Raw genomic sequence first — 26,976 nt, 5'->3', positions numbered from 1 at the left:
GAAACCCCGTTCCTCTGGTGACCCCACTCAGCAAGTTAAAATAGTTATTTCTCTGCTGCGTGGTGACCCTCAGGACTGGGCATTCTCCCTTGAGTCAGGGGATCCGGCATTGCTTAATGTAGATGCATTTTTTCAATCGCTCGGATTATTGTATGACGAACCTAACTCTGTAGAGCATGCTGAGAAAACACTTTTGGCCCTGTGTCAGGGTCAGGAAGCGGCAGAATTGTACTGCCAGAAATTTAGAAAATGGTCTGTGCTCACTAAATGGAATGAGGATGCTCTGGCAGCAATTTTCAGAAAGGGTCTTTCAGAAGCCCTTAAAGATGTTATGGTGGGGTTCCCCACGCCTGTTGGTTTGAGCGAATCTATGTCCCTAGCCATTCAGATTGATCGGCACCTGCGTGAGCGCAAAGTGGTGCACCATATGGCAGCGTCCTCTGAACAGAATCCTGAGCCTATGCAATGTGATAGGATTCTGACTAGAGCGGAACAGAGGGGATACAGACGTCAGAATGGGCTGTGTTTTTACTGTGGTGATTCTGCTCATACTATTTCTGATTGCCCTAAGCGTATTAAGAGGGTCGCTAGATCTGTTACCATTAGTACTGTACAGCCTAAGTTTCTCCTGTCTGTGACCCTGATTTGCTCATTGTCGTCTTTCTTTGTCATGGCATTTGTGGATTCAGGCGCTGCCCTGAATTTAATGGACTTGGATTTCGCCAGGCGCTGTGGCTTTTCTTTGCAGCCTTTGCAGAGTCCTATTCCCTTGAGGGGTATTGATGCTACACCGTTGGCCAAGAATAAACCTCAGTATTGGACTCAGCTGACTATGTGCATGGCTCCAGCACATCAGGAAGATTGTCGTTTTCTGGTGTTGCATAATTTACATGATGTTGTTGTACTGGGTTTTCCATGGTTACAAGTACACAATCCAGTGTTGGATTGGAAATCGATGTCTGTGACTAGTTGGGGTTGTCAAGGGGTACATAGTGACGTTCCTTTAATGTCAATTTCCTCTTCCCCCTCTTCTGATGTTCCTGAATTTTTGTCAGATTTCCAGGATGTATTCGATGAGCCCAAGTCCAGTTCCCTTCCTCCTCATAGGGACTGTGATTGTGCTATCGACTTGGTTCCTAGCTGTAAGTTCCCTAAGGGCCGACTCTTCAATCTGTCTGTGCCAGAGCATGCCGCTATGCGGAGCTATGTTAAAGAGTCTTTAGAGAAGGGGCATATTCGGCCGTCTTCATCACCATTGGGAGCAGGATTCTTTTTTGTTGCCAAGAAGGATGGCTCCTTGAGACCCTGTATTGATTATCGCCTTCTTAATAAGATCACGGTCAAATTCCAATACCCTTTACCTTTGCTCTCTGATTTGTTTGCTCGGATTAAGGGGGCTAGTTGGTTTACCAAGATTGACCTTCGAGGGGCATATAATCTTGTTCGTATTAAACAGGGTGACGAATGGAAAACTGCATTTAATACGCCCGAAGGCCACTTTGAATACCTGGTGATGCCTTTCGGGCTTTCTAATGCTCCTTCTGTATTTCAGTCCTTCATGCATGATATTTTTCGCAATTATCTTGATAAATTCTTGATTGTGTATTTGGATGATATTTTGATTTTTTCCAATGATTGGGAGTCTCATGTGAAGCAGGTCAGGATGGTATTCCAGATCCTTCGTGATAATGCTCTATTTGTGAAGGGGTCTAAGTGCCTATTTGGGGTCCAGAAGGTCTCTTTTTTGGGGTTTATTTTTTCTCCTTCGTCTATAGAAATGGATCCTGTTAAGGTCCAAGCCATTCATGACTGGGTTCAACCCACATCTGTGAAGAGCCTTCAGAAATTTTTGGGCTTTGCTAATTTTTATCGCCGTTTCATTGCCAACTTCTCTAGTGTGGTTAAGCCCCTGACCGATTTGACGAAGAAGGGCGCTGATGTGGCAAATTGGTCCTCTGAGGCTCTGGAGGCCTTTCAGGAGCTTAAGCGCCGATTTACTTCTGCCCCGGTCTTGCGTCAGCCTGATGTGTCTCTTCCTTTTCAGGTTGAGGTTGACGCTTCTGAGATTGGGGCAGGGGCCGTTTTGTCACAGAGGAATTCTGATGGTTCCTTGATGAAACCATGTGCCTTTTTCTCCCGAAAGTTTTCGCCTGCGGAACGCAATTATGATGTCGGCAGTCGGGAGTTGTTGGCTATGAAGTGGGCATTTGAGGAGTGGCGACATTGGCTTGAGGGAGCCAAGCACCGCGTTGTGGTCTTGACCGATCATAAGAATCTGATTTACCTCGAGTCGGCCAAGCGGCTGAACCCTAGACAGGCTCGATGGTCCCTGTTTTTCTCCCGTTTCGATTTTGTGGTCTCGTATCTTCCGGGATCTAAGAATGTTAAGGCGGATGCCCTCTCTAGGAGTTTTTTGCCTAATTCTCCTGGAGTTCTTGAGCCGGTTGGCATTCTTAGAGAAGGGGTGATTCTTTCTGCCATCTCCCCTGATTTATGGCGGGTGCTTCAGGAATTTCAGGCTGATAAACCTGACCGCTGTCCTGTGGGGAAGCTGTTTGTTCCTGATAGATGGACAAGTAAGGTAATTTCTGAGGTCCATTGTTCTGTGTTGGCCGGTCATCCTGGGATTTTTGGTACCAGGGATTTGGTTGCTAGGTCCTTTTGGTGGCCTTCCTTGTCGCGGGATGTGCGTTCTTTTGTGCAGTAATGTGGGACCTGTGCCCGGGCTAAGCCTTGCTGTTCCCGCGCTAGTGGGTTGCTTTTGCCTTTGCCTGTCCCTGAGAGGCCCTGGACGCATATTTCCATGGATTTTATTTTGGATCTTCCTGTGTCTCAGAGGATGTCTGTTATGTGGGTGGTTTGTGACCGGTTCTCTAAAATGGTCCATTTGGTACCTTTGTCTAAATTGCCTTCCTCCTCTGATTTGGTTCCATAGTTTTTTCAGCATGTGGTTCGTTTGCATGGCATTCCGGAGAATATTGTGTCTGACAGAGGTTCCCAGTTTGTCTCCAGGTTTTGGCGTTCCTTTTGTGCTAGGATGGGCATTAATTTGTCTTTTTCTTCGGCGTTCCATCCTCAGACAAATGGCCAAACTGAGCGAACTAATCAAACCTTGGAAACCTATTTGAGATGCTTTGTGTCTGCTAATCAGGATGATTGGGTGGCTTTCTTGCCGTTGGCCGAGTTTGCCCTTAATAATCGGGCCAGTTCGGCTACTTTGGTTTCGCCTTTTTTTTGTAATTTTGGTTTCCATCCTCGTTTTTTTCAGGGCAGGTTGAGCCTTCTGATTGTCCTGGTGTTGATTCCGTGATGGACAGGTTACAGCAGATTTGGACTCATGTGGTAGACAATTTGACGTTGTCTCAGGAAAAGGCTCAGCGTTTTGCTAACCGCCGTCGGTGTGTTGGTCCTCGGCTTCGTGTGGGGGATATAGTCTGGTTATCTTCTCGTCATGTTCCTATGAAGGTTTCTTCCCCTAAGTTCAAGCCTCGGTTTATTGGTCCTTATAAGATTTCTGAAATTATCAATCCAGTATCTTTTCGTTTGGCCCTTCCAGCCTCTTTTGCCATCCACAATGTTTTCCATAGATCGTTGTTGCGGAGATATGTGGTACCTGTGGTTCCCTCTGTTGATCCTCCTGCCCCGGTGTTGGTTGAGGGGGAATTGGAATATGTGGTTGAAAAAATGTTGGATTCTCGTTTTTCGAGGCGGAGGCTTCAGTATCTTGTCAAGTGGAAGGGTTATGGCCAGGAGGATAATTCTTGGGTGGTTGCCTCCGATGTCCATGCCGCCGATTTGGTTCATGCTTTTCACTTGGCTCGTCCTGATCGGCCTGGGGGCTCTGGTGAGGGTTCGGTGACCCCTCCTCAAGGGGGGGGTACTGTTGTGAATTCCGCTCTTGGGCTCCCTCCAGTGGTTGTAAGTAGCACTTTTGTGAATTCTGCTCTTGGGCTCCCTCCTGTGGTTTTGAGTGGTATAGCTGCTTCTTGGATTTAGTATCAGCAGCTGCTTCCACTGATCTTCTTTCTGCTCAGCTATTTTAGTCTGGCTTTATCCCTCAATCAATGCCAGTTGCCAATTGTTCTTGCCTGGAGGCACGGCTCTTGGATTTCCCTGACTCTCTGACCCGTTCAGCAAAGTTAAGTCCTTGCTTGTCCTTTTGCAGTCCACTTGTTGTGGACTTATTGTTCAGCACATTTATGTTTTGTTCATTTGTCCAGCTTATCAGTATGTATTTGTTTAGCTAAGCTGGAAGCTCTGGGCTGCAGATTTTGCCCTCCACACCTTTAGTCAGGTGTGGAGATTTTTGCATATCTCTGCGGTGGACTTTTTCTAGTTTTTATTACTGACCGCACAGTGTTTCTTTCCTTACTGTCTATCTAGCTAGAATTGGCCTCCTTTGCTAAAATCTTGTTTCATACTACGTATGTCATTTCCTTCTCCTCTCACAGCCAATATTTGTGGGGGGGCTGTCCTATCCTTTGGGGATTTTCTCTGAGGCAAGATAGCTTTCCTGTTTCTACCTTTAGGGGTAGCTAGTTCTCCGGCTGTGACGAGATGTCCAGGGAGTGACAGGAACATTCCACGGCTACTGCTAGTGTTGTGTTAAGATCAGGGACTGCGGTCTGTATAGTTACCACCTGCCCAGAGCTAGTCTCATGTCGCTCCTAAATTACCAGTCCATAACACATGACACTTATGTCCTGATATTTTGACGTTATATGCGCTCCTCTTTTCCACTCCAGAACTCCACTGCCACCTCATTTTTGTAATCATCTGCATCTGTCACCAGGTATATTGATTCATTTTGGGCTATAATGTCCACATACAGGCAGCTCTCACACACAAGTATAGTAGGTTTCACCTTCCCATGCCCCCCTTTTCTTTCCCCCCTCTTTTTTACTTCTGGCTACACGCCCTCGGCCATTTCCATTCCCGCCCCTTCCTTATTTCTAGCCCTGTCCATCACACTGCCTGACCGCATGGACTAGCGGTGGATTCCGCGTCCCACACAGGCACGGCACTTATGTCCTGATATTTTAAGGTTAGTTATATGCGCTCCTCTCTTCCACTCCAGCATTCCACTGCCACTTCATATTTAGTAATCGCCTGCATTTGTCACCAGGTATATCGCTTCATTTGGGGCTATACTGTCCACATACAGGCAGTGCTCACACACAAGTGTGGTAGGTTTCAACTTGTCATTCCCCCTTTTTTTGTCCTTTTTTCTCCCCTTTTTTTGCTCACAACCTCCACTGCCACTATTGCTCCATTTCTCTATTTTTACCTAAAGATTTCATTCCACAATCAGCAATTCTGTGGGTCCACTCGCTCTCTCACATTTATCAATTGGTACGTCCATTGCCACTTTCCTAGGCTCCATACTTTCCTTTCTTATGCTGTGGTCTAGAATTCTTGTCATAGTCATCTATTTTCTATTATACTTCAGGTTATTTCATTTGACCATTGTTTTCCATTGTATATACTTTTGTTATTTCATGCACATATGCACTTTGTTTATTTGTTATATTTTTATTTTTCTGACCCGGTAGTGACTGATGAAGGTCCAGATGTAGGACCGAAACATTTCTGTTATTTTGTGGACACCATTAAATCACCTGTCTTGTGTTAAGTTGAGTGCCGAGTTTTTGCTATATACTACGGTATGGGAACCTACTCTGGCACCTCTTTACGGCTGTGCACACATTTACTTTTTCATATTCAAAAAGAAAATAAGACTTGACTTGTCTAAAGTTTTTCACAGACCTCCTGATTAATGGACTCACTAGAAATGTAGCTTTTTTATTACTTTATCCTCTAGCAAGAAGACTATGGCAAAGAAATTATATTTTAAATGTTACATATATTCTGTATGTTTTTCCTATTAAGTCAGTGCATTGCTGGACTGTATTTTGCATTCATTCTCTTTTTCTCTTTGAGTGTCGCAGATGTTTGATCCCAACACTTGCAGAGTAAACGTTGGCTTATATAGTCAGGTCATTAAATGACCACTAATAAGCCTGCATGTAGTCAATTGGCGGTCGTATAACGGCATCAGTTGGCACAGCTAAAGATGCCATTATTCCTCCTCAATAAATAAATTGACAGTGGATATTATAAATCCCCTTAACAAAAAGCTGGGTCCTACTACAGCCTGACACTGGCCAAACATCACCTACTTGCAAGAGGAATGGTGGCACCCAGCTGTCATTTACGCAAGAGATAAACTACTTCCCATAGACCCATTTAGGCAAGGACCTTATGACCTTATGAGGTTAATCTGCAGGTTAATAGAGTTACTAGCGCCTAAAGTTAATTTTCTCCTCACAACATTTGGATAAGAGCAGGCGCTGGGCAGGTTAGTAACGCTATTAAGCTGCAGAATAACCCTATATTTGAAGGTTAATAGCATTTTTTTTCTGGTGACAAGTTGCCTTTAGATATACAGAGGAAAGAATGTGAGCATTTCAGATCGCAATTTTGATTGTTACGTTTATTCTTTGGAACCTAAATAAATTTGGACCCTAGACCAGACCCTTAGTTAACGTCAGACCCCAGACCAAATTTTTAAATAATTTCAGACTCCAGACCTTCAGATCAATTCAGACTTCAGACCAGATTTTAAAAAAATGCAGACCCTATCATCCAGCACCAGGATCCAGCACATTGGCTCCCAGAACTAAAGTTGTGTCAGGGTGTGAGAAGGGTAAAGATTATTATTACAATATTACATTAGTTACATTTATTATATTACCGATATTTACTTTAATACATACTGTACATCCTTTCTCTATCCAAAAGACTTAAGTGCACTAACTTATTGATAAGCATATAAACCATCTATGCACTGATTTAAGGATTGGACATAAATGTATGATTGGTGGGGCTCACCATTCACTAGAATAAGGTGCTTTCACACCTCAGTATTTGGTCAGTATTATATATCAGTATTTGTAAGCCAAAACCAGGAGTGGAACAATCAGAGGAAAAGTATAATAGAAACACGTCCCCACTTCTGGATTTATCACCCACTCCTGGTTTTGGCTTACATATACTGAGGTAAAATACCCTCCAAATACTGAATGTGTGAACGTGGCCTATGGGTCAGTGGCATTTGATAAAGTGGTGTGAATTTTATATTGTTTATCCAAACACAGTGATGTACATGTGAATATGGTTGTGCTTGTTATTCCAATTCATCCCATCTGTTGTTCAGTAGTTTTTACCACTGGTCCACAGGACTAATGCTTCAAATAGAAAGACTTATTTGACTCTGTTCTAGCAGTGCAGGGAGCTGTGATCTGTTAGCTTCCTGTGTCTGTCTGATCATTTCTCCTTCCTGCTTCCCGGCTTTGATTGTCACATCAAATGAGAGGCTGTCTAAAGTTCGCGGTTGAGTGCTCCACTGAGACTTACGTCAATGATATGTTCCACCCAAGGCTAGAGGCTGGAAGGAGGAACCATCAGACGCAATGATACAGGAAGCTTATAGGAGGGATCATGTCACCGCTACCCGCATAGCCCCAGAGGAGTAAATAAATGTATTTGGAAAAATGATTATTTTTTAAGTTGGCCAATAGTAAAAAAATGCTCCGTATTTCAGGAGTTTTTGGAGGAGTTTTGAAGAGGTTATGAAGCCTATTGAAAGGGTTTTTTCCAGAAACCATTTTTATTTCACAGTGCCTAGTTTGGAGCAGATTCCATCAGGATCCACTACAAACATGCACTTTCGCTTTCTCACCAACAGATGTTTTTGAAAACGTGAAGTGAAAGAAAAATGCTAAAAAGACTGAACATATGAACAATAAAATGTTTTTACAATAGAAATGCATGGGATGTGTATTTTCAGCTTTTTGAGTGATATTTTCCTTTTGTATTTTGTGGACGACCTACTCTGACATTTTTGCAACATTGCAGTAATTTATTTACCAGTTAGGAGATACTGTATATGAGCCAGATACAGGATTAATCTTGATGTATCAATTACTATTAAACACACATTTATACTGAACAAAAATGTAAACGCAACACTTTTGTTTCTGCCCCCATTTTTCTAAGACTTTTTCTATGTACACAAAAGGCTTTTTCTCTCAGTGTTCACAAATGTGTCTAAATCTGTGATAGGGTGCTTTCACATTGCATTCTGTGCCCCTGTCTGGGAATATGACTGAAGTCCCTCCCAAAACGGGGTCCAGATGCATTCGCTGAAAGGGCCATAGACTGTAATGGTGATGGCAGAGCCAATGTTTGCTCTGTCGTGCATCATTTTCAGGAGTATATATCTACAGGAGGCGGACACTCAGATGTAAAAACGTACACAGCACAGCTCTGCTGTCACCATTACAGTCTATGGCCCCATCGGCGCATGCGTCCAGAACCCGTTTTGCGAGGGACTTTGTTGCAATGCCCAGACAGGGGCACAGAAAGCAGGGCCGGCTCCAGGTATTTGAGGGCCCCGGGCGAAAGAGTCTCAGTGGGCCCCCCCCCCTTTAACACATACCACGATTCATGATGCCCAGATACAGCAGAGAAATATAGCTATAGTACAATGCCAGATTTCACTTCTTACGTGAGTGATAGCTATTGTAAATTCTGCAGTGTATATATACAGGACAGGACGAGTGGTACTGTGCGGTGTATATATACAGGGGAGAGGTACTGTGCGGAGTATATATATAGGGGAGTGGTACTGTGCAGTGTATATATACAGGGGAGAGGTACTGTGCGGTGTATATATACAGGGGAGAGGTACTGTGCAGTGTATATATACAGGGGAGAGGTACTGTGCGTTGTATATATACAGGGGAGAGGTACTGTGCAGTGTTTATATACAGGGGAGAGGTACTGTGCAGTGTATATATACAGGGGAGAGGTACTGTGCGGTGTATATATACAGGGGAGAGGTACTGTGCAGTGTATATATACAGGGGAGAGGTACTGTGCGGTGTCTATATACAGGGGAGTGGTACTGAGCAGTGTATATACTTCAACAGCCGCCCAGCCCAGGCCCCCAGCACCTGTCCTGTATATATATTATATACACTGTATCTATACAGGCTGTGCTGGGGGCCTGGGCTGGGCGGCTGCTGTAGTGTATATATATATATATATATATATATATATATAATATATGTCAGCTGCAGCCGCCCAGCCCATGGCCGCCCCAGGTCACCCAGACTGTCAGAATATACAGCGATATAGCATGGCACTCACTCAGGTGCCGGTAGCAGCTCCTCCAGTCCGGAATCTGCCTGTGCCTGATTAGTTCAGCACTGCACAGTGCACACAGCCAGGAGAGCAGAGCAGGAGAACTCTCCGCCCACAATGTCACGCTGGCTGTGTCCTTAACCCCTATGTGCCTGGCCCTGCACTGACTGAGAAGATGCTTGTGCCAGGCAGGGCAAATTGAAAGGGTAGAAAGGGTTAAAGCGGCCAGATGGATGTATGACTGCATGAGTGGGCCCCCCTGTCTTGTCAGGGCCCCGGCACTTGCCCGGGTGCGCCGGGTGCTGATGCCAGCCCTGACAGAAAGCAATGTAAAAGCACCTTAGTGAGCACTTCTAATTTGCTGAGATAATCCATCCACTTAAAGCGAACCTGTCAGCAGGATTTTTCTTAGTAACCTACAGGCATTGTCGGGTTGGTGCTGTTAAACTGATTAAAATGATACCTGGCATGAAGAAATCCATGGTTCTTGCGTAATCAGTGTTAGATGTTTCATTTCATGAGATGCTCGTGCTTTGGGGTGGGACTGTAGGCAGAGTCTTATCATGGTGCTCTAAGGCAAAGAAACCAAGGAAACACCTGCCCACAGGCAGCCCCGCAGCACAATCAGTCTGTCTCTCTCTCTGTCTCTATGACGAGGAACATGTTTGTGCTTCAGGTTGGCACATGGAGAGGTCTTTCCTTGGTTTCTCTGACTTGGAGCACCAAGATAAAACTCTGCCTACAGTCACATTCTGGAGCATGGGCATATCATTAACTGACAACATCTAACACTGATTACACAAGAGCCACAAGATGGGTTTCTTAACCCCAGGTATAATTTAAATCAGTTTATCACTGCCAACCTGACAATGCCTGTAGTTTACTTAGCAAAATCCTGCTGACATGTTTGTTTTAACAGCTGTGGCATAACAAGATGATGATTAGACAGCATGACTAGGTGTCTCTTAAGGTACCGTCACACTAGGCGATATCGCCAGCGATCCGTGACGTTGCAGCGACCTGGATAGCGATATCGCTGTATTTGACACGCAGCAGCGATCTGGATCCCGCTGTGAAATTGCTGGTCGCTGCTAGAAGGTCTGCACTTTATTTGGTCGCTAGGTCGCCGTGTATCGCCGTGTTTGACAGCAAAAGCAAGGATACCAGCGATATTTTACACTGGTAACCAGGGTAAACATCGGGTTACTAAGCGCAGGGCCGCGCTTAGTAACCCGATGTTTACCCTGGTTACCAGCGTAAAAGTTAAAAAAACAAACAGCACATACTCACCAGCGCGTCCCCCAGCCTCTGCTTCCTGACACTGACTGAGCGCCGGCCCTAAACTGAAAGTGAAAGCACAGCGGTGACGTCACCGCTGTGCTGTTAGGGCCGGAGCTCAGTCAGTGTCAGGAAGCAGAGGCTGGGGGACGCGCAGGTGAGTATGTGCTGTTTGTTTTTTTAACTTTTACGCTGGTAACCAGGGTAAACATCGGGTTACTAAGCGCGGCCCTGCGCTTAGCAACCCGATGTTTACCCTGGTTACCCGGGGACTTCGGCATCGTTGGTCGCTGGAGAGCGGTCTGTGTGACAGCTCTCCAGCGACCAAACCGCGACGCTGCAGCGATCGGCATTGCTGTCGCTATCGCTGCAGCGTCGCTTAATGTGACGGTACCTTTAGGGTACCGTCACACAGTACCATTTTAATCGCTACGACGGCACGATCCGTGACGTCGCAGCGATCGTATGATTATCGCTCCAGCGTCGTAGACTGCGGTCACACGTTGCAATCACGGCGCTGGAGCGATGCCGAAGTCCCCGGTAACCAGGGTAAACATCGGGTAACTAAGCGCAGGGCCGCGCTTAGTAACCCGATGTTTACCCTGGTTACCAGCGTAAACGTAAAAAAAACAAACAGTACATACTTACATTCCGGTGTCTGTCCCCGGCGTTCTGCTTCTCTCCACTGTGTAAGCGCCATAGCCGGAAAGCACAGCGGTGACGTCAGACGTCACCGCTGTGCTCGCTTTCCGGCTGGCAGACGCTCACACAGTGGAGAGAAGCTGAGACGCCGGGGACAGACACCAGAATGTAAGTATGTACTGTTTGTTTTTTTTACGTTTACGCTGGTAACCACGGTAAACATCGGGTTACTAAGCGCGGCCCTGCGCTTAGTTACCCGATGTTTACCCTGGTTACAAGCAAACACATCGCTGGATCGCTGTCACACACAACGATCCAGCGATGTCAGCGGGTGATCAAGCGACGAAAGAAAGTTCCATACGATGTGCTACGACGTACGATTCTCAGCAGGGTCCCTGATCGCTGCTGCGTGTCAGACACTGCGATATCGTAACGATATCGCTAGAACGTCACGAATCGTACCGTCGTAGCGATCAAAATGGTACTGTGTGACGGTACCCTTAGGGTGGACACAATAAAAGGCTACTCTAAAATGTGCAGTTTTTCTGTACAGCGTGGGTCTGGGGTGAGGGGGGATCAGATCACTGATCAGCATCTGGTGTGATGTTGCTGGGTATTGGCATGAAATTCAACACGCTGTCGCATATGGTGATCCATAGCATCCCAAACATGCTCAATATGTGATATGTCCGGTGAGTATACTGGCCATGCAAGAACTTTGCATAGCCATTGAAGAGGAGAGTACCAACATTCTGCAGACCACTATCAACAATCGGGTCAACTCTATGTAAGGGCTCCTTTCCACTTGCGAGATAAACGTTTGTGTCTCGCATGTGAAAACCAAGCTCTGGCGCCGGCACTTGGGAGTGGAGTGTGCGGCTCCATGTGTTGCTATGCAGCCGCACTCTCCGCTCTGGAGTGCTGGCGCCACAGCTTGGTTTTCACAATCGAGACACGGACGTTTATCTCGCAAGTGGAAAGGAGCCCTAAAGGAGATGTGTTGCTCTGCGTGAGGCAAATGGGGGGTCACACAGATACTGACTGGCTTTCTTACCCTTCCCCCCTTCGTGGACCCTCTAATACTGTAAAACTGTGCATTTCAGAGTGTCACTTTATTGTTGCCACCCTACAGTACACCTGTGCAATAATCATGCTGTCTATTCAGCATCTTGATATAACACACCTATGATGGATTATCTCGGCATAGGAGAAGAGCTCACGAACACAGATTTAGACAAATTTGTGAAAAATATTTGGGAAAAAAAGGCATTTTGTGTACATAGAAAAAGTCTTAGATCTTAGAGTTCAGCTCTTGAAGAATAGGAGCCAGAGGTGTAGCTGGGGTTTTGGCTCAGGGGGGGCCGAAGCTTCTGAGTGGTCCCCTAACCAGGTAACCTTGATTACATCTCGGTGATGCACCCTAATAGTGGAGGAGAATCTCAGCAGATGACCGAGATGTTACTGAAGATAATCTATTTAAAGACCAACATGGATATTACCACCATATGGTCAGTGGTAGATACCAGCCCTACAGAACATAGATCACAGCACAGTTACAGATAATGTCTTACCGCTGACGTTCTTTATGATGGAGTCGTCACTTTTCCCGTCTTTTCCATCTGGCCCAGACCGACATGACAACTTCTTCCAGCCACGACTCACCTGCAGAGAATACAACAAAGACACATTTCACTTCTCACATTCCAGCCCCATCACCATCTATTCCCAACCTGCACAAACTCCTCATCCTGCTGATATCCCAATACTGAGCCACTGCTGCCGTATGTGTCCCTATTACTGCCCCTGATACCCCAATACTGAGCCGCTGCTGCCGTATGTGTCCCTATTACTGCACATGCTGTGTGGTTCTGTGTTCCCTCTAAATTCTAAGGCACCCCTCTATAATATAGCATTGCCAGGTGCAAGTGCCCTAGAAAACAGTGCCCATATTTTGCCCCCTAGAAAGTAATATTGCCCTGTGTGCCCCTTTGATAGTCACAGTAACCTGAGTTCCCCTATAACAATAAGTGCCAACTTTACATTTAATAAAGTCCCGAGTCTCCCCTGTACAGCTCCCCTATACACAGCATGATGCTCTCTTATACACAGTATAATGCCCCCTTAGTAGCCTCCAAACTGATGGCTCCAACACTGTAATCCCCACACTGTATGATGCCCCTCTAGATAGCCTCCATATAGTATAATGCACCAGATAGTCCTCAATATAGTATAATGCACTCCCCATAGGCCTACTCTATATTGTATAATGCACCCCCCCATAGGCAGACTCTGTAGTATAAGGCAGCACCCCATAGGCAAACCCTGTAGAATAAGGTAGCACCCGCAGGCAGACCTTGTAGTATAAAGCAGCACCCCTATAGGCAGACCCTGTAGTATAAGACAGCACCCCTATAGGCAGACCCTGTACTATAAGGCAGCACCCCTATAGGCAGACCCTGTAGTATAAGGCAGCACCCTTATAGGCAGACCCTGTGGTATAAGGCAGCACCTCCATAGGCAGACCCTGCAGTATAAGGCAGCACCCCCACAGGCAGACCCTGTAGTATAAGGCAGACCCTGTAGTAATAGGCAGACCCCCCATAGGCAGACCCTGTAGTATAAGGCAGACCCCCCCATAGGCAGATCCTGTAGTATTAGGCAGACCCCCAATAGGCAGACCCTGTAGTATTAGGCAGACCCCCATAGGCAGGCCCTGTAGTATTAGGCAGACCCCCCTCATAGGCAGACCCTGTAGTATTAGGCAGACCCCCCATAGGCAGACCCTGTAGTTATTTGGCAGACCCCCCTATAGGCAGACCCTGTAGTATTAGGCTGGCCCCCCATAGGCAGATTCTGCAGTATAAGGCAGACCCCCTTAAAAAAACAAATGAATACTCACCTCTCTTCTTCCTGTTTCCTGCGCTGCTCTGAGCTCCCGCTCGTCTCGGCGCTGGGCAGTGACTCATTGCGCCCCTTGTCAGTGTCACCGAAATCAGGCGCTGACAGGGGGATGATGGGGAAGGAGCGCAGCGCTCCTTCCCTCATCATAGTGGTCAGTTGTATTGGCTAAATGCCGGTACAGCTGACCCTGCGATGACAGGTGGGGGGCCCACTGCTGGCACAGGGCCCCCCAGCCTGCTCAGGGGCACCATAGCGGCAGAGCAGGGAGATCGATTCTCCCTGCTCTGCCGCAGAAGGTAACTGTATCGGCGCGCTGTGCGTAGCTCCGGGTGGGCCCCCTCTGAGCACCGGGCTCGGGGCGCCCGCACCCTCTGCCCCCCCCGGTAGCTACGCTACTGATGGGAGCAAAAACAAAAGTGTTGTGTTTATATTTTTGGTCAGTATAAATATAGTGCTAAATATATGCATCGTTTATTTGTTTAACACTTGCACTACTGTGATAATTGTATCTTGTTCATTCACTGCGTTCTGTGTTCATTACTGTATGTACATTGTCATGACAGTGCCATCAAATCTCTGTGGACAAAGCAGCCCTAAGGTAGATGGAAGCAGCATGTGCGTGACAGTTCTTACAGTGTATCGAGAGCGGAAGCTGAGCACATTGTGAGTATTTTTAGACTGCTGTAGTGCTTTTCACCTGCAGAGGAAGCAGTATTGAGGACACCAACATTTTCATCTATTTCCCAAACACAGCTAGAACATACCACAAACACGCAATCACAATAAATGTTTACAGCTCTACAAAATGTATCTTTATCCATACAATTGGATATTATAAAATTATACCTAGTGAGTACATTAGGAGATTACTGTATTCACAAAGCATTCCTCGTCTATGTACAGACAGATTCAGTGCTGCTTAGTGATAAATATCAGGGTACTATGGTGCCGGCTTTGTGTACTTATGTCTTTATTAAAAAAGGGCATAATTTAACATCTGCTATTTATTTTGCAGGTATAGCAGGGAATAATATCAGATAACCACAAGTATGAAAATGTGCATTCCGCTGTTGTAGTGTTCCGGTACAGTGCACACATAAAGGAATTCATCAGTGTATGTTCTTATTTGAATAATGTGTTGACAGCCTTGGTTCTATTGAATATGGATTAACTGACAAGCTGGAATATAATAAAATGCCTCAACGCAATGAATATCTTGTTGTGTAATGTTAAGGTAAGTCTGCAGTGTGTCACCAGGAAAATTACTGGCGGAAAATAAAAAGTCACTAGGCTTTAGAGTTTGAACTAGTGTCATAATAGGAAAGTGCACATGATACTTTTCATTTTGGTAAAATATCTGATAGAACAAGCATAGTATTGAAGGGAGGGTGGGAAATTGAATACTTAGTGCTCATATTTTTCGCAGGGGAAAGCATTAGACAGAAAAATAGAGGCATTCCACTCCACTGTCAGGTCCAGAAAAATATGGTCCATCTGATTATACAGACTCTAAGCAATTGGTAAAAAGCGAGCACAGTTCCATTTGCCATCTGCGCTGTTGTATATGATCAGTGGAGGGGACCGTGGATAACATTAAATTATGGGAGACTAGAGAGATTATCAACTATTGGGCATCAGGGGTTCAATCAATAATCATTAATTATTGTCTTGGAGCACTAGGAGCGGCAGCACTGAGACCATCACAACCCTACCACTCTAGACCACCTGGGATCTTTTAATATACAGATTCACTTGAAATCACCATATGGGACACATACAGTGGGTACGGAAAGTATTCAGACCCCTTTAAATTTTTCACTCTTTGTTTCATTGTAGCCATTTGGTAAATTCAAAAAAGTTTCTTTTCCTCATTAATGTATACTCTGCACCCCATCGTGACTGAAAAAAACAGAAATGTAGAACTTTTTACAATGGGGTGCTGTGGTGGACATCAAACTGTGTGGGGAGCTATAAGGGACATTATGGGGGCTATGGTGGTTATTATACTATATATATATATATATATATATATATATATTTATATTTATATATATATATATATATATATATATATATATATATATTTATTGTATGGGGTTGTGGCGGACATCATACTATATATGGGGTCTGTGATGAACATCACACTATGTATGGGAGAGTTGTGCTAATGACCATACTATATGTGTGTAGGGGGCTGTGGTGAATACCATACAGTATGGGAGACTTTAGAGGACATCATACTGTGGGGGACTGTGGTGGACATCATTCTATGTTTGAGGGGCTGTGGTGGTGACAATAGTGTATGGGGACTGTGGTGGACAACATACTGTACGGGGCAGTAGAGGACACTATTCTGGGTATAAAAGGCTAAGCAGCCATTATACTGTATAGGAGACTGCCATCATACTATATAGGAGGGCTGTGGGACCATTTTGCTATATGAGGGGCTGTGATGGACATTATACTATGTATGGGGGCTGTCAAGGACATCATATTGTATTGGAGGCTGTGGTGACCATACCATATGGCTGTTGTGGAAATCAAATTGTATATTGGGGCCTATTATGGATATCATACTGTGTAGGGGGCTGTGGTGGACATCATACTGTGTATGGGGGCTGTGGTGATCACACTGTTAGGGTGGTTTGACATTTAAAATATACAAGGTCAGGGATGAATATAGTTATTTGTCCCTGGTACTGTGTAAATGGTTTGCCAAATACGGTTGAGCCTTTATCAGTGAAATTGCACACCCTGTTAAGCCCCATCCCACTAAAGAGCTAACAATTCTAGTTATGCCAGGCTGAATACATGTGGGGGTTGCCTGGTGGCTAGGGAATCCTCACATGTAATCAAGTTGGCTAATAGTTGTAAATCATTCAGCTGCTGTGATGAAAACTAAATCTCCGAACACTAACAAATACTCGGAGGTCACCCGAGCGTGTTCAGGAAAACACGAGCAACGAGTACACTCGCTCATCACTAATAGTTATCAGATAGCGAGCTTGTACCCATTTTTGAACTGTTTCTATATTAAAGGGGTTTTATTCTGAAGAGTAAATTTATCCCTATTGAATGAAATGGCAATGTATCAGGTTTTAAACTTTTCCTGCAAAGATCATCAGCCTAAGAAGTATGTGTGTAGAAGATTGATATTCAATTGGCAGTTCAATGAGTTTTACATGATAGAAAATATTCTATTCTGCATATTATAAAATATCTTTTTGTTGTATAAATTTAAGGGAAAAAACAATAATAGAGAAAAAGTAGAACTTTAAGGCAAATATATTAAAGTATTGAGTGCTGAATCTCTGCTGCTTCTCCTGGTTTCTGTCATCTGCAGCACAGACGTCAAGTAGATTATACTGCAGCCTATAATTGAGCTCAGGGGCTCTGCCTGAGTTCATGGCGTGAGCCGTTCAGCAGTGCTGAGCTCACTGATAGTTTGCAGTGCTTTTGGACATGACGTCAGTGCTGTAGACAATAATAGACCTTGGGAGCTTAGCTCTGGACCTGGGGAAGGCGAGTAAAGAAAAGTTTATTTTTTTAAAACAGTCTGCAGCCAAGAGACAGAGGTTTTCCAAATCTGAAAAATTTAAAGAAAACCTCTCAGCATGATTTTGGGATGCAAAGTAAAGACATGGAAGTAATAGAGCTGTAATACTGATCAAATTGATACCTTTGGTGAAGAATTTCTGTTTGTTGTTCTTCTTCAATCATTATTTGGGGTTTCTGCTAATTAGATTTCTGTACACAGAGTCTTCTCCATGTCTGTGATTCCCCTGCCCCTTCACCAGCCTCAGGTCTGTGATTCCCCGCTCTTCTTCCTGCCTCCAGTCTGTGATTCCCTGGCCTTCCACCAGCCTCTGGTTTGTGATTTCCCTGGCAACTTTGCCTGCCTCTGGTCTGTGATACCCCAGCCTTCCGCCTGCCTCCAGTCTGTAATTCCCTGGTCCCTCTACCTGCCTCCTTTCTGTGACTCCCTGTCCTCTCTGCCTGCCTCCGGTCTGTGATTGTCCAGCCCTTACGCGTGCCTCTGGTCTGTGATTCTCGGCACCTCTACCTGCCCCCGGTCTGTGATTTCCCGACCCCCTCCGCCTGCCTCCGGTCTGTGATTTCCCGACTCCTCCGCCTGCCTCCTGTCTGTGATTCTCCTGCCCCTTTGCCTGACTCTGGCCTGTTATTCCCCAGCCCCTTTGCCTGACTTTGACCTGTTATTCCCCAGCCCCACCGCCTGCCTCTGGTCTGTGATTCCCCGGCCTTTGCGCCTGCCTCCAGTCTGTGATTCCCCAATCCCTCTGCCTGCCTCCGGCCAGTAATTCCCCATAATAATACCGATGTGCTGTGCAGTTCTACACTTACATACATCTCATACTGGTGACCTTTGCTGCAGAACGTTAGAAACAAAGCATTGCCAACTTTTCTAATAGGGATAATGGTACTCTCGAGAATAAATCATTTGACTTTTGCAAGATCAGTTCTTTAATTTGATATGTATTTATCCTAACATTATGTATAATATATTCACATTTACTGTCAATTTCTTAAGAAAACAAAGGACTATGAGTTTGATTTACAACATTAAAAACCAATTCCCAGAGTGTTGATTGTGAAAAGAAATTTCACTACATTCTACGCAGACATATTTTGTGTTTAAATTAAATTTAGAGACATATGGAAATTTCAAAACCAATTTCAGCTGCTTTTCAGCAAAAGCAAAATGAGGTAATATCCAAAGGAATTGTATGTTTATTTTACATACAGATCATGGACATATGTGAGGAAGGAGTCTGCGGCCATTTTGCCGTCACAGAATTAAATCATTTGATACTTTTTCTTTAGAAATCAAATTTTGTATTACATTTATCCAACGTTATGTATAGTATTGGAGAGAAGACAAAGCGAAGACATTTATAAGGCTAACTTCGTCAATGTCGATGGTTCAATCTAAGAAAGTGTCTGCAGTAAAATGAACACCCACAATGTTTTCATAGCCTATGTACATAAATGACCAAAAGAACAGACCTTAAATTAAAGTGTTCTAAGTTTGACCTGAAATCATTCCAAATAAATTAACAATACATGTTCCTGGTGATGACTGAGAAGGATAAGATGAATATGCTTACATTTTATTTCTCACTCTACATTTATGGACATGTTATTGGAACAAGTGATGGGGTTTAAATAAAGTGGAGGATGGAAGCAGTTCTTGCTGGAGGCGAAGGTGGTGTGATAGAACTGTAAAGACGTGTTCAGACATTTTCTGTGACCGTGGATCTTTGATAAATTAAATATTTCTTATTTAATTATGGTATTTATTTTCAGCTTTTGCTCAAAAGCCATCTATCAACTATATAATGCAACAGACAATGACTCAAGGGAGTGGGAATTTCCCACCAATACACAGGACCAGGTGGGAAAAGGAAGGCTGGCGACACTGGGAATTGTGATGGTTTACAGACTGTATCTTAATAACCTCGGGTTCTTCTCAACACATCTTTTTTATATATACTTTCTTCTGTACATTATCAAGACCTAAAGGGTTTTACTCGTTTTGAAAAATTTACAGAAGGTAGGGATCCATATAAAAGAAACAATATTTAAAGTATTCAAATTAATGCAATTATATAGGAAATTTTTACGTAATTATATAGAACATTTCTATAAATGGGAAGTTATTTCACTGTGTTAGGTGTGTTACAGAAATTAAAGAAATGTAGTTGTGAATGCAAACATTTTATTTTTCGCAAATATTCAATTTTAATCCATTTTTTTTCTGTACCAGAGCAGGCCAAAAGGTCAAAGAGGGAAAATGCAATACAATAATTATTAGCTGGTTTCGATAGTTAAAAATAGCTCTAGTTTGTGATTTAATTCAAGCATGATCTTTAGTAATGAAGAAGCGCCTTGTGGATTTTGGGGTTGTCCATTTTATTATGCTCTTTTTTTCAAGCACCATTTCAGATGGCGGAGGCCCAAAAAATACAGAAAAGTCTCCAATTGGAACCTGCATCCCTCAATCAGCGGAGTATCCGAGAGAGGCAGATCTCAGGAGGGTAACAACTCAGCATACTTGTTTGGGGCTTTTTTGCCTCTCTGAGCCTCCGGAGTGATAATCTTTGAAAGGCGACAGCACCTATAAGGAAGCGCTCAATCCTGGGGTGAGCTCAGACGCAGCTCCACTCCCAGGCTCTCCTCACATGCTTCCTCTCCCTTCACTGTCTCACATTGAACTCACTAACCCCTCCTTCAGGCCAGAACTTATAGGGAAGCTACCCTGAAACCGGGCTCCCCCTTCTGGTCTGGAGTCAGGAAAGGTGTTGCATGCCAGCGTACACGCTAAGGGAATCCCTTCTTGCTTCCAGGCATGGCATCACCCCCTGTGAAGGAGGCAATGCCACCGTGGCAAATGGACTCCTGGGGTGCCACAGAAGATTAAAGCACAAATTGGCCAATTCATGTGTAACCACAAGCCATGACAAGGCAACCTTTATCTGATGGGATCCTAAACCTAATACATAGCAAACATACCTCTCTTGGCCAAAAAGCCTAAACATTTAAAATGCAGGTAAGATCCAGCATTAATTAAAAACATCCTTAGGTTGGTGGAAGGTATTCTCAGTCAAATGTCAAGGCACTCACCACCTCCAAACTACACTACAAAAAGCAAAGATTGATCAGCACCTTTTAACAAAATGAAGTACATGTGAAGAGACCTGGGAGAAGTATGTTTGATAAATATTAAGTTTAAGGCCGTTTCAGAAAACGGTTGTCTTGTTGTGGCTGGTGGGCACACAGGAAGTACCTTTATCTTATATGTATATTCTATATAGCAGGAATTCAGCTTGAATTTCACTTATTCAATGTTTACATATATTGCACAGTGTGTTACTGTATTCTTTGGTTTTTATTTAATGCAGTCAAAACAGCTTGCAGCTGTTCACATTTGAGTCATTCTGTTAATTGTTAGTCAGATTTAAATTTACTTTAAGAGTTGAATGTTCAGCTATTCGAATAGTAACAGTCACATTCTATTGATACAATCCCCGACATGTTTTCCCAGACATTGGCTTTCTCGAGGGGTCTCAGGACAATGGCGCTTAGGAACCCTGTTCAGAGGATTTTTAAAGCACTGGAACAACATCCACCAATCCAACCAATCGGTGTGTTTCTAGTCATGTACATCAAGTTATCAAAATGATTAACACTTGGTTCCTCCTTACCAGTGATGGCGCCACCATGCATGCACTCTCTAGTACCAAGGAGCTAGTGCATGTGTTCATACTTAGGGCACAGTTCAAAGCACCACATTGTCATTGGACTTAGACTCCGATTCATTATTCGCAGTTCTTTTTGCAGTCACACTTCTGTTTTGTCTTGTGGTACTTGTTGCAATTTTTGCGCCAAATTCCTCAAAATGGCACACACAGTTCATGTATTTTACACAATCTCAAAAATGGTCTTAATTTTTATCTTTGACCCGCTTTGTGACCTTTTTTGCGCAAAAAGACACAGATTTCTCAAAATGGTACAAAAATTGCACCCAAATCACTTCAGGGGGAATTGACTATATTTCCTCCAAATTTTGAGACTTTCTTAAAAGTCGCAATTGATGAATCAACTGAAAGCATTTATAGACCCACAAATTGCGCCCACAGAAAAAACAGGCAAACACATATAAAATAAATTTAAAGAAAGGCACAAATTAAAAGAAAAATTGGGCACAAATGAAAAACAGTTGAAATACACTCAAAACTAGACATAAACAGGTGCAAATGTAATAAATCAGGCCTCATTGATAACTTCAACACTTAGGATGTTTGTAAATTGGTGTAACTCATATACTTTTCCATCACTAGGATTGATGAAAGTTTTCGTCTTGGGAAGTAATGGACAGAATAGGCATTTCCCACTTGGCATTTAGCCCTTTATGGGATTTCTTTGAGGTAGGAGGGTTTATTACTTTATACTATTTATTTACTTCTAAAATAACTTTGAGCCAACACATTGCAATGATTTGTAACTCAGTATTTACTTAATGTAATACAGGGATGATTTGCAATTATGTCCTCCATTCTGGATCCACCTGAAACATAAGCCAGAATCCTTATAAAATTATAGATTTCAGTAGTATTTGTGGCAAAATACAGCAAATATTTTTAGAGGGTGTCTGCAAATCCAATTTAACACTCAGCAGATGCTGCCTATTTAGTGCCCTGGAACTGGCACAGTCCCAATGTAGGATAACTGTTTATTGTACATTTACAGAATAGTGTTGTGAATTCTGCTCTTGGGCTCCCTCCGGTGGTTGTAAGTGGTAGCGCTGCTGTCTCTGAATCACAGCATTTATCAGGTGTTTTCACTTTTTGCAATTTGGACAGGGCTATTTAGTCTTGCTTCACCCTTTAGTCAGGGCCAGTTGTCCATTGTTCCTGGAGGATTCACATCCCTGCCTGGTCTCTTCTGCTTTGCAGTTCTTTTCAACAAAGATAAGTTCTGGCCTTGATTTTGCTGTCCACATGCTGTGGTCTTATTGTTCAGTTATTTTCCATGTTTTGTCTTGTCCAGCTTGGTCTGTATAAGGATTTGTTTAGCCAAGCTGGTATCTCTGGAGATGCAGATATACCCTCCATGTCTTTAGTTAGCTGTGGAGTTTTTGTATTTTCTGTGGTGGATATTTTCTAGTGTTTTAATACTGACCGCATAGTACTCTGTCCTGTCCTTTCTATTTAGCTAGAAGTGGCCTCCTTTGCTAAATTCTCATTTCAGTCTGTGTATGTTTTTTCCCTCTCCTCTCACAGTCAATATTTGTGGGGGGCTGCCTGTTCTTTGGGGATTTTCTCTGAGGCAAGATAGTTTTCCCTTTTCTATCTCTAGGGGTAATTAGTCCTCCGGCTGTGTCGAGATGTCTAGGGAGCGCTAGGTACATTCCACGGCTACTTCTAGTTGCGGTGTTAGGTTCAGGGTCTGCGGTCAGTACAGGTACCACCTTCTCCAGAGTACGTCCCATGCTGCTCTTAAGCCACCAGATCATAACAGAATAGAGAGTTACATTTTCTTTGAAAGACTTCAAAGCAACATTTTTTTGATAAGCGAAACCGGCCAATGGGTATTGCCTTTGTTTAAGTGACAAAAGGTGCCACTTTCGCAATGTGGAAAGTTATTATTAGCAATGGCCTTCCAAAAAACGTCAGTATGGACATGGTCAAAAGTATTCATTTAGATCTTCAATCAATTTAGTTCATTTCATGAATTTCTGATGTGAACCATATACCAATTGTGTTCCTGCTAAAGAGTCTAAATTAATTAAAAAAGCATTTTATCTCCATCCTAAAGTATCAGGACATCATCGATATACCTCAAAAATAACATTTGTTTAGTAAAGAAAAGTAAATACTTCATGAAAACGTGGGTAAGTTATAACACAAATTTGTATGTGTTTCAATCTGAATACTCCTGATGTTCAAAGGCAATCATTTTTATGGTGGAATTATTACTTTCTATATGGCGTACATGGGTGATTATAGCTTTCTAGAAGAGCACATAATAGGCATTATTACTTTGTGGGGGCACAAATGAGGAGTTACTTTTTGGGCGAAATATTATTGTCTTGACTATTTTTTTTAGAGTCACAATTTCTTGGGGTCTGCCCTTAATCCTCTAAGATGCCCAAGAACAGTTGCCCCATAAAGTGGGTCCCTTCCTAAATAAGTTTTTAAGACATGTAGTGACAGCCACTTGAATATACTGATATGCATCAGAAGTGGTCTTCCAGAATTTATTCCTTTTTTTGTTAAAAAAAATCTGAAAAGTTCTCCATAAGTGACATCATATTATCTTTAGCGCTTGAAACATTGTGGCATTTTTCATAGAGGTAAATATTACATTGTACAGCAATCTATACTATATTAATCATACAATTTGATAAAACTGCCAGCAATCTGTGCATATCTTTGACAATTTAAGATAGATGGGTTTGTGGGGCATTGCCCAAAAGAAGCTTACAAGAATTATTCCATTTAGTTTTTTTAGATGGTTGCAAAGCTACGAGTAAACCAGACAATAACTTTCCATTGTACAAAGAATTCCAAGAAAACATTATGGAATGTGAACAAGTTGTTTTTAAGGGAATAATCGCTGTTTTGTGAAAGTGGAAAAAATGGTTATCCAGATTGATTTTGCCTGCAAAATCATACTTCTAAAAAAACCTTTTACATTTTTGCTATTGGTTTATGTGGAGTTATATGTAACATCTAGACATCACACTGACCCCCCAAAATGCCAAAAATCAAACTGTGCATGAAGATGTTCTTATATTTTTATTATAAAATGTAAAAACATTTGAACCCTATTGGAAACTGACCTTAAGGGGTTTCTAAGCAAAATCATAGCCCTAAAAAATAAATAAATAAAAAAGTAAACACAAAAATGAGTTAGAGGCCTCATTTGAAGCCCCATACAAAATTGATGGGGGTTTTTTTTACAAGATATTCACATGAAGTCTAAATATGTCTCTCTGAATTTATCATTTTATATCAGTTTTAATTGACTTTCACATAAGCAAGTGAATTTGTTGTGCAACACCGACTAGGTGTACTCAGAAGCGGGTCGGACAGTTCTTAAAGGGGTGGTCACAGCAGCGGTGACCCAGTCCGTGGTCCTGGGCATGCAATGAAAAGGGAAGGATGATGTAAACGAATAAAGTTTATATAGGAAAACGGGATTATTCGTGACGACACCTGTGGTGCGCGGCCAGGGATGGCCGACGCTGCTTAAAGGGATCGCTGGGGATGATGGTGATGCAGCTGGGATTGTTTTGCTTCCCACAGGTAGAGCGGGGCCCCAGGGCTACCAGAAAAGTTTATGAGGGATGGTGAACGGTGGAGTGCAGGAACGAGGGTGCAGGAATAACTAGAGGACTCAAGGGTTGCAGTTTCCTTTACCTTTAATCCCAGGTTGCAAGTGCAGTCGGGGGCACAACTCACAGCTGGTGATGGAGATCTGGGCAGCCTGGAAGCAATTCACGATCCTCCTAGCCAGGTGTGGTTGGAGGCCTCCCTGCTGCGCTGTTCTCTGGGTGCATGGTGCTATTAGTTCTCCTCGAGTCCCTCTCTCAGTCTGTTCACTAAGTGAAACACTACCCGCATGGCAGGCAGCTTGATCATGTTCCAGGTGTCACTCCTTCGTGGTGACTCCGGGCTCTCGTATGCTGCTGTGCCTTTGGGTGTCCAATGAGGTCAGGAGACCTGCAATCTCCTGTCCTCCAGATTTGGTTGCAGAACCTGCAGTTCCCATACAACCATGAACTCCGGTGTCCAATCTTTAGTGCACAGTCCTGGGGTGAGCTCAGTCGCAGCTCCTATCCCACAGATTCTCCTCACTTGCTTCTTTTTCCTTCTCTGTCTGCTCTCTCACACACTAAATAACCCCACCTCCAGGCCAGAACTTAAAGGGAAGTTCCCCTGAAAACTGTGTTAGAGCTCCCCCTTCTGGTCTGGAGTAGGAAAGGTGTTGCATGCTGTTTTACCTGCTAAGGGGATCCCTTCTTGCTTCCAGGCATGACATCACCCCCTGTGAGGGAGGCAATACCACTGTGGCAACCGGACTCCTGGGGTGCCACAGTTGCACCAGATTTTACATGATGTACTGTATACATAATTAAATAGAACCCTTAAACCTACTAAGACTAATGTATTTACTTTGAAATTCTATGTTAGAATGACTATAATACTGATATTAGGTTGAACATTTTATGGGTCCAGTTAGAGGATGAAAAAGATCATGAATTGACATCCTTATCTGAACCCACTCCTACAACCTGTGCCTCTAATGCCAGATGGTGCTATCATTACTATGCAAATAGATTAATGGCTGCACTCAACTGTACTAAAGCAAGGAAATGAGTGATACATGAAATGTGAATAGCTTAATGGCTTGTGAAATCTATGAAAAAACACATGAGATGCTTAGCACAAGATTTGGCCAAAAAATGTGAGCCCATTCACCAATCTGCCTAGTGTGAACAGTTACCTATGGCTAATAACATGGTAAAGCCTGCATTTATAGGAAGGTCAGAACCAACTGTGTTTGGATGTAATTAAACTCACAGCATGGTGAAGGGCGGGGCGTTCAAGTCAGAAAAAATAGTACATAGTAAATATAAGTAAACTGACTGAACCGCAATCTAGTCTGAACTGGTGCATAACCAAAAAAGTCTTACATAGCAAATAGATCAATGGCTGCACTCAACTGTACTAAATCAAGGAAATGTGTGATACATGAAAGTTGGTTCTGACCTTCCTATAAATGCAGGCTTTACCATGTTATTAGCCATAGGTAAGTGTTCACACTAGGCAGTCAGGTCAGGTACCCATCCGATTTGAGATTACCTTGACGATTGGTGGATGGGCTCACATTTTTTGGCCAAATCTTGTGTTAAGCATCTCATGTGTTTTTTCATAGATTTCACAAGCCATTAAGCTATTCACATTTTATGTATCGCACATTTCCTTGCTTTAGTACAGTTGAGTGCAACCATTGATCTATTTGCTATGTAAGACTTTTTTGGTTATGCACCAGTTCAGACTAGATTGCTGTTCAGTCAGTTTACTTATATTTATTATCATTACTATGCAGACAGTGCTGAGTGATGCAGGCACTGCCAAGTCAAGAACATTAGTGTGGCTGAGAGCTGTGATGCCTCTCAGCCAGGGGAATATCTGTGTTTCTACAGAGAAGCTATGCTGTGAGCTTTAGGTGGTGCCACACTCTGTTTAAAGTATTCACTGACTCTGGTCTGTTTTTCTGTGATACTCATTACTGACCCTGCACTGTGTTACCCTCCATATAGGATAATGCACTCCCCATAGTCTTCCATATAGTATAATGCATCCCATAGTCCTCCATATAGTATGGTACACCCAATAGTCCTCCATACAGTATAATGCA

The 26,976-nt window shown here is 43.4% G+C and overlaps 1 long non-coding RNA gene across 1 annotated transcript in view; it reads left to right on the top strand.

The window, feature by feature from the left end:
* The window catches only part of LOC143783490 (uncharacterized), a 93,083-nt gene that overhangs the window by 32,985 nt on the left and 33,122 nt on the right, over positions 1 to 26,976 (top strand). Inside the window, exons 2-3 of the long non-coding RNA XR_013217205.1 lie at positions 14,592 to 14,691; positions 15,044 to 15,262. This is a non-coding gene — a long non-coding RNA (uncharacterized LOC143783490). The remainder of the gene's footprint in view (positions 1 to 14,591; positions 14,692 to 15,043; positions 15,263 to 26,976) is intronic.

The sequence above is a fragment of the Ranitomeya variabilis genome, chromosome 6, assembly GCF_051348905.1.
Source record: "Ranitomeya variabilis isolate aRanVar5 chromosome 6, aRanVar5.hap1, whole genome shotgun sequence".
NCBI lineage: Eukaryota > Metazoa > Chordata > Amphibia > Anura > Dendrobatidae > Ranitomeya > Ranitomeya variabilis.
This window is presented reverse-complemented; position numbering and strand designations above follow the sequence as displayed.